Here is a 26,064-nt window from a genome sequence, read left to right on the forward strand (position 1 = left end):
CCATAATAAAAATAATGCGTATGTGTGTGTGTTTTATCAAATGTTTTTAAATTTGGGTTTTCTAACAATTAGATTGAGGTTGTGTATACTGAAATACTCCAAAAGTGATATCCGCTTCATAGGGTATCACAACTGAAGGAACTCACTGGGTGATGTTAATTTTGATCACCTGGTAAAAGTTTTGTTCTTGTGTCTTCACTGTATAGTTTTTATTTTTCCCTTTGCAACTAATAAGCAATCGGTGGGGAGATGCTTTAAGTTCCTGTATTTTGCACTTTATTAAATATCCTCTGCCTTTGCCTTTTGATTTAGTAACACTTGATAAGTCTTTCCTGAATTGGATCTTTATTATGATGACTGCAAAATGGTAATTTTTTCTGTTCCACTATGTGTTCCACGTATATTAGCATTTTACTGTAAGGAATTGCCCTCATGTATCTATCCATCTATCTGTCATCTACCATCTATGTCGCTAATTGTTTAAGTATAGACTTGTAGATTCCTATTTTATTCAGTGGTTTATAATCTGCTTATGTATGGTTTATACTACACTTGCTTATATTGATGTTAAATGGTTTATACTATACTTATTTATATTGATGTTAAAATTGTCTGAGCTTTGACTTGAGGGAGCCCCGTCAAAGGTCATTTCTGTGTCCTCTTGATAACGCCTTCAGCGGTTTTTTTTTTTTTTGTGCATGCGTGTGCACTTCCTTAATTTCTAGCAAAATAAGACATTGTAGATTCATCTTGTACCTTCCCTGCCCCAAAGTGCAATCAGTCATTTCTCCAAAGAGCCTGGTTCCTTTTAGGGGGAAATGATACTTGGAAACCAAGATCTAGGCACTAGGTATGTTCATTGCTTCTGTGATATCACTGACCCTATGCCCCTTTGGTTGGCAGAACAAGGAAATACACACACAGACATACATTAGGAATTGTGAGTCTGTTCTGATACCTCTAATTTCTAATCTGTCTTCACAGATTTCTTCCTTGTCTTTGTGTATTTCATATTTGTTTCTCTTTTCCAGAGTGAGAATCCTGGCTCCTGACAATATGAACACATTTTTTTGTTCAATCCAGCAGTGCACATAAAATGATCTGAGAATTGCTACACCTGTAACATTATGAGAAACAAACCTATTAACAGTCCAAGATTTGTTTTCAGTTTTGAGTTCATTACTTGCATTAAAAAAAAAAAAAAATCAGTGTGGTTATGTTATTTATTTGAAGTATACTTGGTTTTCAGTTCCTAGCTGGTACAACAGTTAACACACTCAGCTGCTAACTGAAAGATTAGCAGTTGAGTTCAACCAGGGACTCCTTGGAAGAAAACCCTGGCAATCTACTTCTGAAACACGTCGTTGAAAAGCCTATATAGTACTTCTCTTGACACTCATGAGGTTGCCATGAGCCGGAATTAACTCAATGGCAACCACCACCAACGTACACCGGTTTGTGTGTATTTTAACATGCTTCCAAAAGTCAAACTATAAAAAAATTACACTCAGAAAGTACCACTGTCTTTCCTATCCCACGGCCACCTTATCTCCCTCCACCCTTGTAGGTAACCAATTTCATTTTGTAGTTTATTCATCTTATTTTTCTTTTTTACAAAAACAGAGAGGTATATGTGTGTTTTCTTTTTCCTTTACACACACAGAGTTTTTCACTTACTATATGTCCTGGAAAGCACCCCATATCAGTTTTCAGAGAGCTTCTTCATTTTTCATATAGCTGCCTAGTACCACATACTTCATGTGTATCATGTTTATTTGACCAATAGTGTTCGGGCACTTTAGGTAGTTACTGATATTTTGCAATTACAAATAATACTACAGGGAATAATCGTATGCATTTGTATTTTTGTTGAAGATGTATCTTCAAGGCACATTCCTAGAAGTGTGAATGATAAAGGGTGAATAATACGCCGTTTTAAAGATACTGCCAAGTTTTTCTCCGTAGATGTGGTACCATTTTGCTTTCCTAGTAGGAATGTGTAAGTGTGTCCATTACCCCAAAGTCTCACTAATAGAGTGTACAGTCAAACTCTTGCATTTTTGCCAATATGGTGGGTGAGAAATGGTATTCCAGTATAAATTTATTTTGCAAGATTAAGGTTTTTGGTCTCTTTTTGACCTTAATTTTATAACTTTTAGACTTTAGAAACTTTCCTTACATATTAAGGGTAGACCCTGTGGTAAATGTTGCAAATGTCTTTACAACTTGCCACATTTCTTGACTTTGCTTAAGGTGTTTTTTTTTGGGAGGGGAGGTCATACAAATACTCTTTAATTTAGCCAAATTTATCAGATTTTATTGCATTTGGATTGTGAGACAGAAAGCCTTTCCCTGTACCCAGTTTAAAGAGAGATTCACCCATTTAGATATCTAATCTCTTTGGAGTTTATTCTTGTGTATGATTTTGGGAATGGATTTAGTTTTGTCTTTTTCCAAATGGCTATTTCATGGTCCCAACACCATCTCAGAAGTCCATCTTTGTCCTAGGTACTTGATATACCACCTTTATTTTGCTCTGGGTGTATATGTAGTAGGCTCTATTTCTGGACTCTCCATCCCTTTGAAGTAGGTTTGTCATATGTTTGAATATCTGATTAGAGCAAGTCCTCGCTTATAACTCTTTACAGTGTTTTCCTTGTATATACTTGTGTTCCCATATGAACTTTATTATCAACTAGTCTAACTTAAGAAGAAATTCTTTTTGATACTTTTAATTGGATCACGTTAATTTTGTAAATTAATGTATGGATAATTTACATCTTGATGTTGAGAACAAAGTGTGTCCTTTTCATTATTTCATTTCTGCTTTTGTGTCTTTCAGGATTATTTTACAACTTTTTCATCCAGATTTTAAACATTTCTTTGTAAGTTTATCCCTAAATAGTATCTTTATTGTCGTTATTCTAAATGGAGATTTCCCATTCTCTTTTTTTTTTAATTGTAATTTAGATGAAGTCTTATAGAACAGAAAAAAAAAAATTTTTTTTTTCTTATAGAACAAACTAGCTTCTTTGTAGGCAGTTCACATATTGTTTTATGAACTTGACTAACAACTCCGTGACATGTCAACACCCTCCCTTCTCGACCTTGGGTTCCCTATTACCAGCTTTCCTGTCTCCTTCTGCCTTCTAGTGCTTGCCCCTGGGCTGGCGTGCCCATTAGTCTTGTTTTGTTTTATGGTTCTGTCTAATCTTTGGCTAAAGGATGAACCTCAGGAGTGAATTCATTACTGAGCTAAAAGGCCATCCAGGGGCCATACTCTTGGGGTTTCTGTAGTCTCTGTCGGGCCAGTAAGTCTGGTCTTTTTTTGTGAGTTAAAGTTTTGTCCTACATTCTTCTCCAGCTCTGACCGGGATTCTCCTCCATTATGATCCCTGTCAGAGCAGTCAGTGATCGTAGCGGGGTACCATCCAGTTGTACTGGACTCAAGTCTGGTGGAGACTGTGGTAGTTGTGGTCCATTAGTCCTTTGGACTAGTCTTTCCCATGTATCTTTAGTTTTCTTCATTTTCCCTTGCTCCCAAAGGAGTGAGACCAGTAGAGTATCTTAGATGGCTGCTCACAGGCTTTTAAAACCCCAGATATTACTCACCAAGGTAATGTAGAACATTTTTTTAATCAACTATGTTATGCTAATTTAGCTAGATGTTCCCCTAGACCATGATGCCCACAACCCTCAGCCAGCAATTTTGTCCTCCAGGGAGCTTGGATGTGTCCATGGAGCCCCCATGACTTTGTTTTATACAAGCTGTGCTGGCTTCCCCAGTACTGTGTGCTGTCTTACCTTCACCAAAGTTACCACTTATTGTCTATTTAGTGTTTTTCCATCCCCACCTCTACCCTCCCTTGTAACCATCAAAGATTGTTTCTTCTCATGTGTAAACCTTTTCATGAGTTTTTACAGTAGTGGTCTTATACAATGCTTTTCCTTTTGTGATTGACTTATTTCACTCAGCATAATACCCTCCAGGTTCATCCATGTTGTGAGATGCTTCGCAGATTCATCATTGTTCTTTATCGTTGCATAGTTCTTCATTGTGTGTATGTACTGTAATTTGTTTATTCATTCATGTTTGTTGGGCATCTAGGTTTTTTTCTTCTTTTTGGTGTGGTGAACAATGCTGCAATGAACATGGGTGTGCATGTCTATTCATATGACGGCTCTTATTTCTCTAGGATATATTCCTAGGAGTGGGATCATTCTCTCTGTTGTTTTGTTGTCTCTGTTAATTTCACAAATTTTCTAGAGTTTTCTAGGTATGCTGTCATGTCATTTGCAAATTTTACTTCTTTTCTAAATCTTCTGCTTCTATTCTCTTGTCTCATTATTGGCCAGTGCCTCCAGTGTGATTTTGATAATAGTGAAGATACAGTGGCCAACATTGCCTTATTCCTAACCTTATTGGGAATGTCTTTATTATTTCTCCAATAAGTATGGTGCTGGCTTTAAGAGGTATATACAGTAAAACCTGCAAAACCTGGAACCTGTATAATGCGGAAATACGTCAGACAAAAAACTCAAATATTTTCTCTTAAAACAAGCAGTAGAAAAGTGGCAAGACTGCACTCTGTCAAAGGTGGAAAACTTGCAAAACCTGGAACAACAAGACAGTCCTGTTCAGCTCTGGCTTTCACAGTTTTCACTGTATATCATATTAAGGAAGTATCCTTTTATTCCTGTTTTTAACATGGTTTTACCAGGAATGAGTGTTGAATTTTATTGAGGCTTTGACATTTCTTACAGTGTAGGTCTGCTCTGGATGAATTCCTTCAGTTTTTGTGATCTGAAAAAGCCATTTTTTCATTTTTGAAAAGTTTTTGCTGAAAAAAGAATTCTAGGTTGACTTTTTCCTTCAGTGTTTTAAAGATGTTGCTTCACTGTCATGTAGCTTGTATGGTTTCAGCAAGAAATCTGTCTTTCTTATCTTTGATCTTCTATAACAGTGTGTCATTTTAATTACTTATTTTTACTTCTGTCTCCTACGATTTTCTGTTTACCAGTGGTTTTAACCAATATGGTTGTGATATACCTTGGTGTATATTAGACTGCTTTAAGCCTTAATTATTGTTATTTTTCTTTTTAGTTTTTTTCCTCCTGTGTTTCATTTGGATGCGTTCTATAGCTTTGCCCTCAAGTTCACGAATCTTTTTTTTTTTTTTCCTGTTATGTTTGATTTGCTTTTACTCCTATCAAGTGTATTTTTCACCTCTAGAAGTTCAATTTGGGTCTCTTTTTGAAATATCTTCCATGTTTCTACTTAACATATTGGGTTCAATCATTCCTCTAACTTGAACTTACAGGATACAGCTAAAACTTTTAATGTGTTATTCTACTAATTCTATTATCTATGCTTTTTTTCTGCATGAGTTTCTGTTGATTAACTTTTCTCATCGTTATGGGTCCTAATTTAGTGCTTTCTTTGTAAATTTTGATTGTACGCAGATATTGTGGTTTTTAACCATGTTGGATGCTGGATATTTTTATGTAGTATTAATATTCCTGAACATACGTTAAACTATTTGAAATTGTCTCACAGGTTGTTAATGCTCTTTTCATTCCTTCAATATATATGTATTTTCTCTCTTTTTCAGACTGGAGAATTTATATAGTTTTGTCTTCAAGTTCACTGACTTTGCTTTCCAAACTGCTCTTAAGTCCATCCAGTGAATTTTTAAATTTTGGGTATTATATCTTTCAATTTTAGAATTTCCACTTGATTCTTTTTTTAGAGTTTCTATTTCTCTTTTGAGATTTTCTATTTTTTCTTTATGAATATAGTTTTCTTTACCTCTTTGAGGATAGCTATAATAGCTGCTTAAATAAATCTTTATTTGCTAATTTCTAAAACTGGACTCTCAGGGACTATCTCCATTGATTGTGTTTCTTTTGAGAATGGTTCACATTTTTCCTGTTTATTTATATGTCTAGTAGTTTTGCCTTTTATCCTGGACATTGTGATAGATATGTTGTAGAGACTTGATTCTGTTATATTCCTCTGAAAAGCTTTGATTTTATTTGTTTTAGCAGTCAGATAACTTGGCTGTATTTGTACTCCAAACTTGGGCTCCTCTTTGGTGTGTAGCAGCCAAAATTTCTGACCAAAATTACCCTTAGTTGGGCTGCTTGGCGTATGCCTCACATGTGTAGTTCAAAGGTCAGCCAGAGATTTGAATAGAGTATATATATGCAGAGTTTGGTGCCCTCTTTCTCTGCCTCTTTATTTCTTGGAATTTCTTCTCTTTTCAGATCTTGGGTTGCCCTGAACTCTCATATGGCTCTCCAAATAAGACTGCAGATTTTATATCAGGTTTAGCTGCCCCACTACCTGACTTCGGGCCTGCCCTCAGGTAAAATGTTAATAAAATAGGAAACTCGCCCAATGCCATTCCCTTTTTCTAAGTGTAGATTTTGTTCCAGTTTCTTTGCTACTGATCTGTCTGTAGTGCTTTGTTTTATATATTATATCCCCAATTTATAGTTATCTATGGGAACATTGGTCCAATAGGAGCTACTACTCCATCACTGGATGTTATCAGTTACCAGTTATGAGCTGCTATTGAGTTGGTCCCAATTCGTGGTAAATCCATGTTATGTGTTTCAGAGTACTGTGTTCCACAGAGTTTTCAATAGCTAGTTTTTCAGAAGCAGATCACGAGACCTTTCTTTTGAAGCACCTTTGGGCGGACTTGAACCTCCAGCATTTTGATTAGGAGCCAAGCATGTTAACCATTTGCACTATTTTGAGGCTTTCGCTGATTTTTTAAATTGGTATAATTGTTAAAGGCTATTGATTTTTCTGTGATCACTGCTTAAAATTAATACCGTAGGTTCTAACGTGGTGTTTCTATTATTTTCCAGAAGCTCTGTAATTTTTACTTTCTTTTATCCAAGAGTTACTTATAGAATTTTAGTTTCCAGGTGGAGGAGGCTTTTTTGATTTTTATTTTGTTTTTAGTATCTAGATTTATTCCATTATGATCAAAGAGTGTTGTTTGTAATATTTCCACTTTATTCAAACTACTGATGTTTTGTTCTGACCTATATGTGATCCATTTTGGGGAATGTTCCATGTGTTCTTGAGAAGAAGATATATTTTCTACTACCAGGATGTGGTGTTTTAAGCACACACACACACTTATGTATTTACATATATATACACATTTATATAAATACATGTGATATACCTACACATACACACATGTGTATATATGTATATATATATTTACATGTAAAAACCACATCCTAATTTATATGTGTTTTGTATACGTATTCAATAAGACCTACTTTATTGATGAAGTTGTTTAGATCTTTCATACCATTTTTTTTCTTTGTCCCCATGATCTATCTTGCACTGATAATGATATGTTAAAGTTCCCAATCATTAATATGTGTTTCTGTCAATTTCTCCTTGTATCTCTTGTAGTTTCTACTTCATACAGGTGGTTGTTGTGTTATTTAGTGCATAACTATACACACTGCTATATCTTCATTGTGAATGTGGCTTTTACAATTATAAAGTTTCACTCTTTGTCTTATGTTTTTTGGTACAAATTTGATTTTGATATCAGGAACATAATCTCTGCTTTCTTATTGTTTCTGATTGCCTGGTTTAACTTTGTTTCTTCCTTTAGGTTTTCCGAGTCACTGTGTTTTAGATGCGTCCCTTATATACAACATATAATTGAATTTTGCTTTATGAGTCAATTTGAAGATCTTTATTTTAATATGTGAATTAAGATCATATTTTTTGATATCACTGATATGTTTGGACTGAACTTTGGTCATATTTTGTGTTAAAATTACTGTTTACATTATGTTATATTTTACTGTTTTTAGTCTTTTATTTTATTCTGTTTACTCTATGTCTCTCTGCTGTTCTATTTTGCTATTCTTTGTGTTCAGAAAGGTTTGTGTTTTTGTTCTAGTAGTTTTCTTTGTGTTTGTACCTTTTATAGCCTTAGTGGCACAGTGATTAAGAGCTATGGCTGCTACCCAAAAGATCAGCAGTTCAAATCCACCAGCCACTCCTTGGAAACCCTATGGGGTAGTTTTACTCTATTTTGTAGGGTCTCTGTGAGTCAGAATTGACTTGATGGGAATGAGTTTTTTTTTGTTTGTTTGTTTCTACTATTCTGTCAGTTTTAAATTTTATCCCTTGACTTCAGCTTGTTATTGATGAAAACAGCAAGTGATGATGTACTTTTCCTTTTCTCTCTTCCTTCTTTCATTTTATTTAATTGCATTTATTGCATGTCAGAACATAAAACATTTGCATACTATTCTTGTACTCATGTTCCCACCCTTGTTTTATTCTTAACTCTACAATTAACTATTTCAAATGAATTAGTCCTTTTGCCAAAGTCCCCCAGTTATCTCTTGGATGAAGCTTACCTTTTAGTGCAAGGATTGACAAAATACAGCCCGTGGACCAAATCTAGCTCTGTAGATAAGAATGTGATACATTTTCAAAGTGTTTGGAAACAAACAAACCCAAGAATATGCAACAGATATTGTAGTGGCCTGAAAGTATAAAACATTTATTACTTCACCTTTTACAGAAAAGGGTTTCTAACTCTTGCTTTAATAGATTCTTCCAGAAGGGTGTTTACTTACTTTATTCTCTGAGTTCTCGCACAATTAAAATTGTATTTCTAATTTCAAAGCTTGGCTAGATTTGAAATTCCTGGCTTGCAGCTTCTTTCCTTGAGTATCTTAAAAATATTACTCAGTTACTGCCTTGAATTGGAAATTCTATGCTAATCTAATTTTCTTACGATTATAAAAATTTCAATTTTGGTTATTATTTTTTGCCTGTAGCCCTTTATGATTTTTTCTTTGTCCTCACAATTTAACATTTTTACTCAGAATGTCTTGGAGTTGATTGCTTCTGATTAATTTCTAAGGTTCATGTGGTTCCTTACAATGTGGAGATTTAAATTTTCCATTATTTCTGGAAGGTTTTCTTGGATTATAATTATGATTATTCATTCTTCTTCATTATTTTGGCTTCCTTATTCAGAAGTTCCAATTTTATATATAAATACAGTTTTGGACCTTTACCAGTCTTCTGTTTTCACTACTTTGGTCTCTTTTACTTCTTTTTTTATCCGATTTTTATTCTTTTGGTTATTTTCCTGTCTTCCTTAAGTATCTTCAAATCTATTCTCCTTGGGTATCCTGTAATTTATTCATTTCTGAGATTTTTTTTTCTTCTTTTCTTCAGTTTCTATCAGCCTCATTACATTTTCTTCTTGCTTTGTTGCCCATATCTGTTCTTATTTTCTGAATTTCTGATTGATAGTTTTTTTTTTTTTAAACCCCAAATTATTTTTTGAGGACATTCTGCTTTGTGTGTGTGTGTGTGTGTGTGTGTGTGTGTTTTGGGTAGGATTAATCAGTTAAAATATTGATTCACATTTTCTCTTATTTTTTTATAATAGCTTTGTATTAAGTAGGTTAATTTTTTTCTATTTGGCAATTTATGGACAAGTTTCCTAGTTTAAGTGTGTTCTTTTTCAGTATAATAATGTGTAGTTTCTTTAATGAATGATGATGGTGGTAACCATGGGGGGAGGGGTTGCATTTCTTGCTTCTCTTTCATTTCTATAGGATTCTCAATTTTCCCCTCTTCTTTCTCTTTACTGCCATATCTCCAAAGGGCACCACCCTTCCAGTTTATCTGATTTTCCTCCAGAGCAGTTTTTCTCTGAGGATCCTACCTCCAGTCCCTCAAATTTTTGTAGAGTTATGCTCTGTTCAATAATTTGGCCCCAGTGTTGACTTTCTCTTTATAAGGATGATTTTTTGTTTTGTTTTTGTTAGGTAATACTCTGTTCCCCTCCTCTCTTTTTTTTTTTTTTTTTTAAATAAATTCTCCCAACCCTTTCTCTCCACTTTTGACATCCCCAGACTTGCAGTGGTTTCAGGAGCTCTGTTGGAATTGAATGTTTATATCTCTATCCAGTTAACCATTTGCCATCAAGTTGATTCTGATTCATGGCAACACCATGTGATTCAGAGTAAACTGTGCTCCATAGGGTTTTTAGTGGCTGATTTTTGGGGATGTAGATTTCCAGGCCTTTCTTCTGAGGCACCTCTGGGTAGACTTGAACCTCTAACCTTTTGGTTAGCAGTCTAGCTCATTGACCATTAACCATTTGCACAACTCAGGTATGTATACCTACATACAGGTAATTAAAACTTGTATTAGCATTCCTAGAAATGCTGGAAGTGTGGATTATGTGTGGTTTTATTTATACTCCTTGTTGAATTTATCTTTTGGTTTTTTTTTGGAAGATGTGTGGTATAGTCTTAATACTATCACCACATGATAAGTCGCCCATGTTAGAAACATAGGAACCACCTGACTTCCCCTGTCTTACCTGAGTAATAAAATACTAATTCCTACTAGTTTTATATTTTAAATATTTCTTAAGTCCAATCCCTCCTATTTCACCCTACTATGAGTACCTTTGTTCAGGCCTTTATACGCCTGAGTTACTATAATATTTCCCTTATTAGTCTTCTTGCTGTTGGCTTTGTCCCCTCAAATCCATTTTCCATAAGGCCTCCAGAGTGATCTACCTAAAAAAAAAACAAAAAACAGAAAACTTTTCCTGTTTAAAACTTTTGAAAGTCTTTGTGTGTGTGTATGTGTGGTAGATATATAGGTAACAAAACATTTGCCATTTCTATAATCTTCACATGTACAGTTCAGGGACATTATCCTGCTCAGCCATCATCATTAACCATTCCTGAATTTTTCCATCACCTTTAATCAAACCTCAGTGTCCTGTAAACATTTTGTCTTCCTTTCCCCCTTCCTCCTGCCCACCCGTTAACCACTTATAAACTTTGATCTCTATACACTTGCTTGTTCTAGGTGTTTCATTTAAGTGAGGTCATACAGTATTTATCCTTCTAAGAATGACATTTCACCCAGCATAATGTTTTCAAGTTTCATTCATGTTGTGGCATGTATCAAGACTTCATTTCTCTTTATGGCTATACAATACTGCATGTGTGTCTGTACCATATTTTGTTTATCCATTCATCTGTTGGTCTTAATATGACCAGGAGTATAGACCAAGATCATATAAAATTTTGTGTGATTTGGTCTCTGCCCTTCCCTTTAGCTTTAACTCTTTTCCCTCCCTGCCTTGTACTTTTAAGATACAGCAACACCCATCTGCTTATAGTTCTGTCACATATCAATCTTGTTAGAATCACTGGACTTTTGCTCACGCTCTCTATTTATTCTCTTGACCAGGGTAATTCCTACTCTGTTAAAACTTACAAAGCTTTGTAAAACTCTTTAAACTACTTTGGAAGCATCACTTCCAAAAAGCCATCTGTCTGCTTGGTCAATTGCCCCTTCTGCCTCCTCTCCCCTACCTCACTATAGTGCTCCAGGGACACCTCTTTTCAATGAACTTATCACATCATATAAATTGTTTATGAGTTCATTTCCCTGGTAGACTATGCTACTTAAAGACATGAGTCTTGGTTGTCTTTATAGTCTCAGAACCTTACACAGTGCTGGGTATATAGTGAGATCTCAGTGTATGTGTGTTGAAAGAATGAATAAATGAATAGTTAGGAAAGATTTTCAATTAAGCAAAAAATAAAAGACAATGTTTGATTTGGGGAGAGTTAAACCCTAGAAATGGCTATTAGAATAACTTTCTGAGTTAATATGATATCTGCAAAGCTATACTTCACTGAGGAAGCTTTACTTCACTGCTTTGGAAGTTAGAAATCCATTTTACTTTTTACCATATAATCCTACATGGTTTGGTTTTAAGTTATTTGTTTAACTTATTTATTTACTGAGCCCCAATTGAGGCAACTATGTAGACACTTTCTTAACTAACAGTGATTTCTCAGAAGTGGCCAGAATTCATGTTCTTAGAATTTAGCAGCCCAGTGACTTTTCAAGTCCCAGTGTTTTTTTTTAAAAAAAAACAAGTGTCCTATGACATAATATTGAAGCAAGCAATAAAAGGTATTACGTTCTCTCTAGAGGAGTTCCAGCCAAAATCTGTAATTCCTTTTTTCTTAGTTTTGAGTAAATGTTAATAAAACCCAGTCCAAACATTATTGACCTCTGCCTGAACTTTATTTTTTAAAGTGACCATCATTAATAATTTGCTATGCAGGTAACAATCTGTACTTTTTTTTCTAAATGAAAGATTTGCCAGATGCACTGAGTTATTTCCTTCACCCCCTTCACCCAACCAGAAAAACTGAGAAAAGGGGAATCAGTCTAAAACGCTGATGTTTCAGGTATTTTTTTACTGTATTATTTGAATTTAACACAGTAATGAATCAGACATCTTAGTTTTTACTGTGGTTTCTCCAGTTGGCTTACATTGGTTTTCTCAACTGTTGTGAATCTTAATAGTTCAAAATTGTTTAGACTCTTTAAAGGCACTATATATTTAGTAGTTAGTTGATAAAAGATTGCCATTTTAATCATTTCACCACATTTTAAGAGTCTACTCAAACTGTTCTCTTTTTTTCTCAGTTTTGTAACACTTGAAATGAATATAAAATTTTATTGTGCTTCTTGCAGTTTTTCCTTTTTTTTTTTCTCGCATAGAAACAGAAGGCTGTGTAGGTGCCTTGTAAAAGGCTGTCTTGGTGACATCCCTAACAAGAACTTAAAGCAATTCTGCTAAAAAAGATTTCTGAGTACCAGCTTTGAAATATTCTAAAACAGAAAAATTATCAACAAGAAAGAAAATATAACTATTTGACCACCGTTTGCTAGTGAGTTTCCTTCGTTGGTTAGAACTGAGTTCTTTGTTTTGTGTTATCTGATACTGTGTTGACATTATCATCCCATTTACTTTTGCCATAAAATGAAAGCTTTTTTTTTAAGGGGAGTAGATAATAGCACCAATCTTTGTGAAGTTTGAATGGAGTTTAGTTTCTGCTCTTCTTTTTTTTTTTTTTTGGTCAACCCAGTATATCCAGAAACTTGAGGTGAAGTGTTGCTTGGTGGAAAGGCCCTGTCCACGTGGTGAGAACTGCCAGCAATGACCACTGGGCTCTCTGGGCTTCATTTTCTCTTTTGTATAAAGAGCAGACTAAGATTACCTCTAGAATCTCTTCCAGTTCTAAAGTGCTAAGATAGAGTAAGAAAAATGCTTTTGAAAAGATTTAATATCAGAATTGGGACGCTTTATGATTCTATTGCTTGGCATATCATTTCTTTCCCTTTGTTTTGCTCCAACTTAAAATTCCAGCTTACTCAGAAGATGCGTAGTTGACTTTCCTTATTGCTCAGCTATATCTGAACACTTCGTCTACTATAGGAGCTACCTTGTCTTTGCAGGTTTTAAGCTTTGAGTTTTACTTCCTGCAGTCTTTTATCTCTGAAATGTTTTGTAGGCTGTTCCTGAGTAGGGGCCTTTCTCAGCTACCTTCTGTATGGTAAGAACATGGGTGGTCTTATGACTTCTGTTTTATGTATACAAGGGAAGTGTTTATGTGTGTTGGGGTGGAGACTAAGGGAAGGAAATACACAAATATTAACCATTTTACAAATACTTTCCTTCCTTCCTTGCCTTAACTGAGAACAGCTTTTCTCCTGAGGATACCACTTAGCAGCAGTCTCCAGAGCAAATGCTGCTCTTTCTCTCAATATGCAGGCTCAGCAGCCTGTTGATATTTTCTTAAACACCCCATTGCTACTTCCCTCTAACAAACACTTGACCTGTGTGAGGGTCATGAAATTTAACTATGCCACACCCAGCTTATCCTTCTTACTGTCATTTCCTATTCAGGCCACCCTCCTTACTCATGAAGGATTCCAATTTCTGAGTCACAGTCTTCTCTTCTATCCCACTGCTTCTGTCATCACAGGTAATTTAGCTATACCTAAGAATGTCCCTTCCAGCAGCTAAGGCTTAAAGTTTCTTGGCCTCTTCAAATTTAAGTCACCTTCATTTCAATTTCATATTAGCAACCCATCTGTATGGTCCTCGTCTGTGCCAAATTCATCATCTGAAAGTGAAATGTAAAAAATTGATTATTCCAATCTTTGGCTGCTTTCCTATTCATCTAGCTTTTTCCATTTTCTTCCCCTTTACCTTTTCTTTTACCTAAGACCTCCAGTGCTTCAACTTCTTTCCTTTCTTCTTGTCCAAACATCCCTCTTTTGACCTCACTATCATTGTTATCCAGCCCAAACCCACTGGTGTATCACTTCAGGCCCTCAACTCTTTACCACCCCCATTTTTTTCCTGACAACTGTTCAGGTCTGGTCTTGGACATATTCGTCTATGTGCCTTACCTGCCCCTGCCTTTGGGGCTGGCCCTGTTGGTTGGCACAGTTTTGCTGGTTGTTTCTCCTCTAATTCCCAAAGTCTCCAATGTGGTCTGTACCCTTAAGAGCAGTTGGATTCAGGAGCAGATGGCTGAGTGAATTAAAGTTCTCTGTTAAAGCCCTATTATCGTTGTTATTGCAAGGCTCCTGTAGTTAGTTTTCTCATTCATTCATTTCCTGTTTATCCACTTCCTCCACTCCCATTCCCCTACTCCCTATTAGAAACCATTTGATTGTTTATCTTTTTATTTGAGTGTAGTTATACAATAAATTTATAGTTTAGTGGGCATTTATTTTTAAATTAATAATTAAATAATAACACTGAGGTTGCCTACAACTTTGTGACACTACCAACAATGATACAGTAGTGAATATCCTATCTCCCTCTGTCTCTCTATATATATTTGTTAATGGGCATGAATAATAATTTTAACACACATGGAGTTGCCATGAGTTGAAATCAACTCAATGGCAACTGGTGAGCTATAGGCTACGTATATATTTATTTTGTCAAAATGATGCCAGGGTGGCCTCTCAATTGATCTAATGTTTGAGCCTACCCAGAGGTTCCTTGGAAGAAAGGCCTGGAGATCTACTGAAAGATCACAGCCTTTGAAGACCCTATGGAGCACAGCTCTATTCTGAAACATACGGAGTCACCATGAGTTGGAATTGACAGCAACTTTTTTTTTTTCCAGTTTTATGGTGTTGTAGATGTCAATGGTGGAAAAGGAAACAATGTGAAGTTTCTTCCAGTGAGAGAATCACAAAACAGACCCCTTGAGGTTTTGAATGAAAGTAGTGCCATCTGCAGCAGAGAATCAACTGCTTTTTGAAAAATAGCTGCTGGCCCCAGTAGAGATGGAACACTTGAACATGGGACACCAGTGATCATGCATCTTGAACGGACTCTCATGATCTGTATGTTATTGGCCCTACAACGTTATAAAATCAGGTGGCCCAGTGGCAATCCATTGTAAATTGGAAATAGTATATCTGGAAGCAAGCATTAGCAACACTAGAAATACAAGCAAGCTGCATGAGCAGATAACTCACACCTATGTCATCCATTGTATTTGTACCATTGCCACTTCCACAGCTCACACCTGTGGTGTACAGACTGACCCTGCCATTAAGTGGCAGTCTGATAACACTTTCACTGATGGTGAATTGGGATGGTATGCTGGTGGAAAGAAATACATTAGTCAGTGTGATTCTTTGGGAATTCGAAATGAACAGGGGGAATGATAAATATGAAGATAATGGAATTGTATTGTGGCAGTGGGGTCCTGTATGACTAGCTGAAGGAAGAAGAAAAAGCTCAAGCTTGGTTTACAGATAGGTCAACTTGTTATGTAGGTGTAAGGCAAATATGGGCAGCAGCTCATTACTGGTCCACTCAGGGTGACTGTGAAAGACAGCGGTAAAGGAAAATATTCTCAGTGGACAGAACTTGGGGTGGCACATCTGGCTATCCACTTCATATGGAGGGAGGTTAGACTATATAAAGATTCATGGGCAGTGACAAGCTGGTCAGAGATGGAAAGAAAAAGATTGGAAGATTGATGATAAGGAGGGAGGTCTGAAACAGACACAGATGGACATATGGGAGTGGGCGCAAAGTGTAAAGATCTTTCTATCCCACGTTAACATGCCCCATATAGAATCCACCATGGAAGAGGCACTAAACAACTAAGTAGTCAGGATGACTGGCTATTTGATGTTTAACCAGCCCTTACCAGTGGCCACCCAGGGCTGGCATGCTGGGTACATGAATGCAGTGGCCACATTAGTACCAACAGAGGCTATGTGCTGGCTTAATAGCATGAATTCCTACTTAGCAAGTCTGATCTACTGCTGCCTCTGAATGTCCAACTTTCCAACAATATAGACCAACACCAAGTCCCTGGTGCAGCATAATTCCTCTTTCACAGGTGTTACTTCCCAGTGCACCTCTGTACTTCCAACTGTATCTCAGTGTCTACTTTCCAGAAAACACCATCTGTGACAATGTATCTTTCTCAGACATCTGTTGTGGCTCTTCCAAAAATATGTCATGCTCCCAAAGCCAGTATCCCACCTCTGAATCCCTTTATCAATTGATCGTGCCTCTCATTTCACAAAGAATCAAGTGAAAAGTTCCCACCACATGCCATCATCAAAACTACATATATGTACATAGGCATCCTCATCATCTAGTTTTCTGCAACTTGCGAAGTAGAGATGCTTTTTCACGTTCAGTGCCAGTGCCTCCCTCTGTGTCTTCTACTCTATGTTCTGTATTTCCCTTTTAATAGTTCTTTCCTCATACGTTGTAAGAATGCTAAAGTCTTTTAACCTTAAAACAAAGAAACAAAATAACAAGTAAATATATCCCTTTAATTGCATCCATCTTTAGCTATTTCTTCTCTTCTCAACTTCATAGCCAAAGTTTTTGAGGAATTTGTCCCCTCTTGATATCTCCTTTTCTGCATCTTTCTCTTTCATCTATTACAATTTTAGTGTTTTTTCTTCAATTTTTCAAAACAAATACTTGACATTTATTCTGAGACCAGAGATTAAAAATTTTCTTGTAAACCAATCAGTGTAAAACCTTTCAAGCAACCTAAACTTAAATAAATTTTTAAGCATTTGGAAAGAACCTGTCCATGAGCTCTGGTTAGGAGAGGGAAGCTCAGGTTTAGTGATGTAGATCCACATAGAATGGGCAGACATATTGCATAGCCTTCTTGTCAACCATGAATAAAGGAAGTCTGTAGTATTCAGTACGTGCCTGTAGTAAGGATGGAGACATAGTAGTGGTGGTATTGGGGGCAACAAAGGAAAGAAGAGTTATGTGAATAGTCTGACCCATAATATTGATGGATATCACCTCTTTCTCCCAGCTCCCCCCTCTTCAAATCATTTCCGTTCACTGACACTGACCTCAAGTACATATTGATCTGAGTACTTGACACTAAGGCATATATGACCAATTGGCTTAACCTTCTGTAAACCACCATAGGTCTTTCTGTTATTAAGATTCAGATGCTGCTTTAGATTCAGGCCAGCTTCCTACATTCTCCTTTCTTGATGGCCTCGGGGACTCAACCTTCTTTCTCTTTTCTTAAAAAAACAACAAAAAAAACCAACTATTTTTTTCTCTTATTATATAAAGGCAATAACTATTCTTCAGAGAAAAATAAGAAAATACAAAGAAGTCAAATTAAAGTATTTACAACCCCATTTTCATTGGGTATATAGCTTACACAGGAGAAGCAGGGATGGAGAGGAAGGTGAATTTAAAAGATAACTGGTAATAGTAACAGCATTTGAGGGTAGATGGACTGTTGAGTATGAGACAGATGGAGTGTTTGGCTTGGGTCATCTGGCTAAATAATGGGGGTATTTTAGCCATAGATTCTTTTCAGTTTCCCATTCTCATTCCTTTCTGTGTCATATGGTATCATATGGTGCCGTCCGATATTTTACGCATACATTATAGAGCTGGCGAAAGTAAGAGAGAGGTGAATAGAATGCTCAAGGATATATAAAACCAAAAAACCCAAACCCATTACTGCCGAGTCATTTCCGACTCATAATGACCCTATAGGACAGAGTAGAACTGCCCCATAGGTTTTCCAAGGAGCGGCTGGTGGATTTGAACTGTTGACCTTTTGGTTAAAAGCCAAGCTCTGAACCACTGCACCACCAGTGCTCCCAAGGAAATAAAGGAGTTAGAAATAAGGATCAGTCAGACAGGAGATAAAATGGTGAAATGATAATAGGATAAAATAAAAGACAACAACAAATCATTCAGAGCTTGGACAATGTGAACAAGAGTTTATTTGTAAAATCTTAAAATACTAAATTAGTAGCTAACCCTGAATATGTAAAAATGGGGAATTTAGGGCAATAAATCTTAATAAATTTAGGAACCTTGTGACAAGTAGAAAAGGTCCCTGGGTGGCACAAATAGTTTGCACTTAACCACTAACCTACAGGCTGCTTTTCGAACCCACCTACTGGCGCCACAGAAGACAGCCCTGGTGATCTGCCTCAGTAAAGATACAGCCCAGAAAACCTCAGGGAGCAGTTCTGCCCTGTAACACGTGGAGTCGCCGTGAGGCAGAATTGACTCAATGGCATGGATTTTGTTTTGTTTATTTTTGGTGACAAGTGGAGGTACAGTTTGAAAATATTAAAAGGCTGAAGAATTTTTAAGTCACAAATAAGAAACCTTCAGAACTGAAGCTTAGGTGTGGCCTTTAACTCAGTTACATGTGGTGGAGGTATAGGCGCGCTATCCCCACAAATGCCTACAGGTGTGAAAAAACATCATGGTTTAAGTATTTAGGGGCAATATCCTAAAAGACCACAAGGTGGTAATGTCATTTCACAAGTTTTTGAGTCTGTGTTGCCTCTTCTTCTGTATTTTTGCCTTTCACAGGAGAAAGATGTAGCAGCCTACTCCAGTAAAGATTACAGCCTTAGAAATCCTATGGGGCAGTTCTACTGTGTCCTAAAGGGTCATTATGAGCCAGAATCGACTTGATGGCAGTGGTTTTTTTTTTTTTAATTTATGCCTCGATCTTTCTGTGTTTCAGTTTTTTAATTTTTCTGCTTTGGTTTACGTGTCCTTTTCAATTTTTCTCTTCCACTTTTTAATCTCATCTCTTTAATTGGTCATCATTAGAACAGTCACAGTTTTTAAAATTATTAAGTGAAAAGAATTTTCTTGTCACTAAATTGAAAAAATCTTTTTGGAGAAATTGAAACATATATAAAAGTAGATAGACTAGTATAATAAACTGCTATGTGCCCACCATCCAACTATGAAAGTTATTAATTCGTAGCCAAATCTTATTTCATTTATACCCTTGCTTACTTCCTGCTTTACACATTTAAAAATTTTTTCTTTATCTTTTTATTATGAAAAATTCAGTCATATGTAAAAACAAAGATTAGTAAAATGAAAATCCATATTCCCATCACCTACATTTAACAGTTAACATTTGCTACATCTATTTTTAAAGATTACTTGCTGATTCCCATATTATTTTGAAGTAAGTCCCAAACTACCATTTCATCTGTAAATGTGTCCATATATATACATATCTTATACATGGGAACTCTTAAAACAACCATGATGCCACTAGAAATACTAATAGTTCCCTAATACGGCAAAATCTAGCTAAGGCTTAAATTTCTAATTGCCTCTTAGTGTCAGTTTTTTAAAATTGTTTTACAATTTGTATGATTAGTATCCAAATAAAGTCCATGCATTGTGACTGGTTGATTTATCTCTTAGTGTCTTCCACTTTCTTTCTCGCTCTTTATAGGTTCACTTTCTTTCTTGCTCTTTTTTATTTTGACTTGCAATTTATTTGTTAATGGAACTAAGCTATTTTTGCTGTAGTTTCCCACAATCTGGATTTTTCTGATTGCTATCAATTTTAAAACAGGGTAGTGAAGCATTTTTCATTTTTCTAAAAACAAAACAAAACAAGCAAAAAAAAATAACATTAAGGTGAATCTAACCACTGCTTTCTTTGCTCCTGTTGCTAAGTTTATGAACACTGATGGAAAAAAATTATCTGCCTGAACAGTTTGTGGCACAAATATCCAACCTCAGGTGAATTGTCAATATAGATCAGATCATTATTTTTCTTGCCTCTAATAGAGTCGATTTCCTTTGTTTCAAACCTTTACCGTGTTCCTTCAACTCTATACCCTACCTCTGCCCATTTTATTCAACCCACAATTAGACTCCTACTTCACACAGAAAGAAGATGGGAAATTTCTTCTTGTTTTCTCTCTTCCACCTCCAAATCTAATGACAGATACCCATTCTTAGCTCCTATCCCGGAAGAAGGCATGTTGTTTCTGTCTCTTTCTGGACCTTACTCCATTTGCTATCTCTTCTCCATTTTCTTAGATTGACTTCTCCATTGGTCCTTGCCTTTTGGTGTCACTAAAAACCCGGTTGCTGTTGAGTCGGTCCTGACTCACGGTGACCCCATATGTGTTGGAGGAGAACTGTGCTCCGTAGGATTCTCAAGGACTGGTTTTTCAGAAATAGATCAGCAGGTCTTCTTCTGAGGTGCCTTTGTGCGGACACAAACCTCAAACCTTTTGGTTAGCAGCTGAGTGTGTTAACAGTTTGCATCACCCAGGGACTCCTGTGGTTTTACTATCCTAAAATAATTTCCTGCCTAATTCCTAGCAAAGGCCACTGCAGAATGTCAGGCAGATTGTGCCCTGCACAGAGGCCCTCAGCTCAAGGGGAGGGGGCGCTCTGCCTGCCAGACTGTGTCCCCTGGTGCAGGGTTACCTCTGCTCAGAGAAGGGGCCTTTCTGTAACTCGCATATAGGATCAGGGAGCTATTGGTAGCTCTGTTCCTAACTCCTAAGTTACTTCCCCATCTCATCACGCCCAGATCTCTAAGTTTCAGGAATTTACATTCAGTTCGCATGCCCATACCCCCAAAGTATCCTAAAAATTCCAGTCACCATCTAAATTGTCAAATACAAATGGCCGATTTCCTACCTTCATTTTATTTTACCTGTGTATAGCTTTTTTTTTTTTTATAGCTAATGGCACAGCTGATCATCCCCAAAGGTGCTGGGCTCTGCTTCTCAGGACTCTTCTCTCTGGTGTTTTCAGAAACACCCTTCTTTCGCTTTTCTCCTCTTGGCTCTCTCACTGTTTCATCTTTGTTTCTTTTGCTCACTTGTCTATCTCTTAAATATTGGGGTTGCTCATGGTTGTTCTGTTCTTCTCCTTTCTCTTCCCCTCATAGGTTCTGCCTACTTTATCCATTTCCACAGCTTCAGCACCATCTCAAACTCTGTGCTGATGACTTCAAAATCTCTAAAACCAGTCTCAACTTTCCTCCTATGCTCCAGTCCCAGACTTCAAACAGCCTTCAACATGTATCATCCTGGATTCCTATCAGGAGTCAAAGCTGTTCTATTTTTTGTGTTTGTCACCTGTCACTACCTGTATTTGATTCCAAGCGCTGCTGTAAGAAAGTACTACAAACTGTATGGCTTTAAACCACAGAAATTTATTCCTTTGCAGTCCCGGAGAATTACAAGTTCAAAAATCAAAAAGAATTGGTTCCTTCTGAGGTCTCTGAAGGGAAATCTACTCCATGCCTCTCTCCTAGCTTCTGGCGTTGGCTGACAATCCTTGGCATTCCTTGACTTGTAGATGCTTCACTTGCAACTCTGTTTCCATCTTCAAATGGCACTCCTCTGGGATAGCTTTCTTCTAGCCTCTTGACTGAGTTAGCTATTCCACCCTCCATGCCATACTTCTATTCTGTTCTTAGATCTATAACAGCTTTTAACACATTTTTCTTGGAATTTAAGCCCTGGGATAAGGGAGAGAGTGGGGACAGAAATATTGTCTTACTCATCCATGTGACTCTAGGACCGACTGTAGTGCTTCACTGATGGTGAAGGAAGAGGCAACCGTTAGTGAGTATAGGCCCTGGGACCACACAGACCCGGTCTGACTCCTGACCTTGCTATTCACTAGCTGTTTGACTTTGGGCAAGTTACTTAAATCCTTTGTGTCTCCATCTCCTTGTGTTTACATGGAGATTGATAATTGAACATATCTGACTGAACTGTTGTAAAGATTTGCAGAGATCATGCATGTAAGTTGTTTCATACAGTGCATGCTAACCATATTGTTGTTGTTAGGTGCCATAGAGTCGATTTCAACTCATAATGACTCCATGTGATGAAGTAGAACTGCCCGATAAGGTTTTTTTTTTTTTTTAATCCTTATAGGTGCAGATTGCCAGGTCTTTCTCCCAGAGAGCCACTGGGTGAGTTTGAAACACCAACCTTTTGGTTAGCAGCCGAGTGCTTAAACACTGTGCCAGTGCTAAACATGAATACTGAAAAATGCTAGTTTATACCAGATAGTGGATGGAATTAGTATGACCTGTATTGTTATGATCCCAAGTTTAATGATTATACTGTAAATTAGTAGCCCTCAAGGGAAAAAGAAAAGATTGCTCACCACCAGTTTAGAGAATTCAAGGCAACAATTCCATAAAGTATAATTAAGGTAATCTGCAAATTCTTCGATAGGGCATATACAGTTTTATACCTCCATCTGGGTCTAACCTGTACCCTTTTGTAGGAAGCAGAGTCTCAGTGGCACTTTATTTAGGGCATCATCAGACCTGCTATGAACTGAGGCAAAGCGTTTGTTTTAGTAGTATAATGTAGGTAGAATATCTGAGGGGACCATTAACTAGCCCAGCTGCCATTTCAGATGCAAGAAGGAGTAGGTTCACAGCATGTGCCTGTCAGGGAGGGAAGAGAAAATGTCAAGGATTGTACTGGGAAGGTGTCAGAACATTTTGTGTGAATGTGGATACTTGGAAGAAATGCCTCTAAGGCCCCGAGATAGCACCACCAGCTGAAAACAGACAAGACAGGAAGAAGACAGAGAGCAGTGTGCTTCTTTAGAATGAGTATATAAACCATGTGCAACTTGGGCAGTGCAAAGGCCACTGGAATTAAAAGGTTAGCCAAAGTCTCAGAAAAGCTATGGCTAATTCCCCCTGGAATTAAGGTTCATTCTGCTGCTGCTAATGATACTTCTAGGGTGACTGAAAAAAAAAAAAAAAAAGAGGCCGAGTTACTAAGTTCTGTTTTACAACATTGAGGAAGTCTGAGATACTTGTACAAACCTCTGGTTCTAGTACAAAACAGAATTCCTATGGACATTCTAAATATTCATTGGAAATGTTTCATTAGTATGGGGAGTACCTGGGTATGTTGTTTTCTTAGGTTGATTAGCAGATGACTTATGCCATCGTGTGGGGAAAATGTCTGTCAGCAACTCCCCTAGAACCTGAAAAACCCGTTGCCATAGAGCTGATTCTGACTCACCTGGTGGATTTGAACTGCCAACCTTTTGGGTTAGCAGACTTAGCTCTTAATCACTACGCCACCAGGGTGTCCAGCAGCTCCCCTAGACCTTTGATACTGCCTATTAATCACTTGCACCAATGACCACTGGTTTTCAGCCTGTAAGGATCTGCAAAATATTAATCTTTCATAGCTTCTTGGAGGGCAGCACTCTGAAAACCTTGTTTTAATTTTCATAAATGAATTTAGAATGTAGTTAACACCTGATAATGGTCAAGATTTACAAGTTAGTCAAGTGATGAAGTTAGCAATTTAATATACATATGGGGTGCTCCAATCATGAAATAACCCTTAAACCCTTTGACAAACCACAGAAGCAATCAGAATGTTGTATTAGAGATAAATTTATTACGAGGATTCCCCCTTCCTCTCTGCAGAGCCATATCCTGTCTTTCCTTCACTAAACCAAAAAACCCAGTGCCGTCGAGTCAATTCCGACTCATAGCGACCTTATAGGATAGAGTAGAACTGCCCCATAGAGTTTCCAGGGAGCACCTGGCGGATTTGAACTGCCGACCCTTTGGTTCGCAGCTGTAGCACTTAACCACTATGCCACGAGGGCTTCCTTCCTTCACTAAAACCACTGCCTAGGAGGCCTTCATTGGCAAACCAACTGCACACTGGTTGCTCCTTTATTTTGACCTCTCTCCTTACTTAGTGTACTATTTAAATGAATGCGGAGGATCATGGGAAAAGTTTTGCTCAATCTCATCATCAGGAATGTTTGTTCTTCTCCCGAACAATTCAGCCTACGGACACAGTAAGTTTTTTAACTAACCAAATTTCTGTGTCCTTTTGACTTCACGAAAATTTGAGAATGAAATTTTCAAGCAACTGGCATAAGGATATGGTACGGATTTCAGAATGTTAAATCTTTCCCCTTAAATTATATTCTCTTTTGCATTTTGAATTTGTTTTCTCTCAACTATTTTAACAAAAAAAGTGTGTGTATGTTTGTGGTAGGCCAGAGGAGGAAGGCTATGTAACTTTATTTATTTCTGGTTATAAGCTTTGTTTCTGGGCATAGCATACAAGCTTTGTTTCTGGGCATAGCATAGAAGCTCAAACTAAAGAATTTCTGAGAGCATGCCATAGTATATCAGGGTATGTTCTAGAATTATTTTTGCCATTGTGTACCCCTTTCATCCCAAAAATAGTTGATCAAGTGAATTGCCCTCTTTCTCTAGATCTTCCTTACTGCACTCTAGAGTCATTTTTCTAAAATGCAGATCTGACCATTTGATTCCAACTCTTTCCTTCTTAAAAACCTTCAATCCTTAAATGATTTCTAACTGTTGCTAGGATAAAGGACACCAAATTTCATATATGGACTACAAAGCCCTATGTTACTTGGCCTTTATTTCACTTGTTTCTCATACTCAGTGTCACCTGTCACTCTATGCTTCAGATACTTTAAATAATTTGTGGTTACCTTAATATTGCATTTCAGTCTCTCATCTGAGCCTATACAGCTGCTGTTCTCTCTGCCTGGAATTCTCTTCTCCTCCTACTCCTTCTCCCCGTCCAAAGTTTGCCCCCTTTCCCCCACTGTCTGTTTCTTTTTCCATTCAGAGCTCAGGTGTTACCTCCTTCTATAAGTCTTGCTCCTCTCATTCCTCTCACAAAATTCTAAAATGGCTCTCCAGATTCCCTCCCCCTGTCATACATGCCCTGTATAATTTCTTTTGTGAGAGTATAAGCAAGACTTGTGAATATGACACAATGTCATTTCCATGATTATGTTACGTTGTATAGCAGAAGGGATTTTACAGATAATGAAGGCTCCTAGGCAGTTGACTTCGTGTTAATCAAAGGAAGATTCTCCTAGGTAGGTCTGACCAAACCAGGTGAACCCTTAAAAGAAGCCAGAGAAGAGTTAAGCATGAGAGATTCTCTTGCAGGTTTTGAAGAAGTTGCAGGTTGTGAAAAGGCATGTGGCTAGGACCTGCGTAAGGACAGCCTTTAGGAGCTGAGAGTGACCTCTAACCAACAGCTAGCAAGAAACTGGCATCTCAGTCCTACAGCTGCAAGGAACTGGATTCTGCCAACAACCTGAATGAGACTGGAAGAGGACCCATAGTCACAGATGAGATTGCAGCCTGGCCAACACCTTGATTTCAGCCTGGTGAGACTCTGAGCAATGGACCCAGTTAGTCTGTACCTGGATCTCTGATCCAAGGAAACTGAGAATTAATAAGGTTTTGTTGTTTTAAGCTGTAGTAATTTGTTATGCAGCAGTGTTGTTGTTAGGTGCCATTGAGTTGGTTCCGACTCAGCCACCCTATGCACAACAGAATGAAACACTGCCCTGTCCTGCGCCATCTTCACAATTGTTGTTATGCTTGAGCCCATTGTTGCAGCCATGTGTCAATCCATTCTCCCCTCTACTTTACCAACCATGATGTTCTTCTCCAGGGACTGATCTCTCCTGACAACATGTCCGAGGTATGTGAGATGCAGTCTCGCCATCCTTGCTTCTAAGGAGCACTCTGGATGTACTTCTTCCAAGACAGATTTGTGGAAAGGAGGTGTTTCCTTTTGTGAATGCATGTAGAGGTTCCTCTTGAGCACAATTAAGTGTTCCAGAATTCCCAATCTTTGCAATGTTATCAATAATTTGTTATGATCCACACAGTCGAATGCCTTTGCGTAATCAATAAAACACAGGTAAACATCTTTCTGGTATTCTCTGCTTTCAGCCAGGATCCATCTGACATCAGCAATGATATCCCTGGTTCCACAACCTCTCCTGAATCTGGCCTGAATTTCTTGCA

At 37.3% G+C, this 26,064-nt stretch overlaps 1 long non-coding RNA gene across 1 annotated transcript; it reads left to right on the forward strand.

Moving 5' to 3' along the window:
- Positions 1-5,977: 5,977 nt before the first annotated feature.
- Positions 5,978-25,412, forward strand: LOC126074697 (uncharacterized). The gene is made up of 3 exons (XR_007517019.1): positions 5,978-6,368; positions 22,136-22,173; positions 25,192-25,412. It is a non-coding gene; the product is annotated as an uncharacterized LOC126074697 (long non-coding RNA).
- Positions 25,413-26,064: the final 652 nt, after the last annotated feature.

This window comes from Elephas maximus, chromosome 4 (genome assembly GCF_024166365.1).
Source record: "Elephas maximus indicus isolate mEleMax1 chromosome 4, mEleMax1 primary haplotype, whole genome shotgun sequence".
NCBI classification, from domain to species: Eukaryota; Metazoa; Chordata; class Mammalia; order Proboscidea; family Elephantidae; genus Elephas; species Elephas maximus.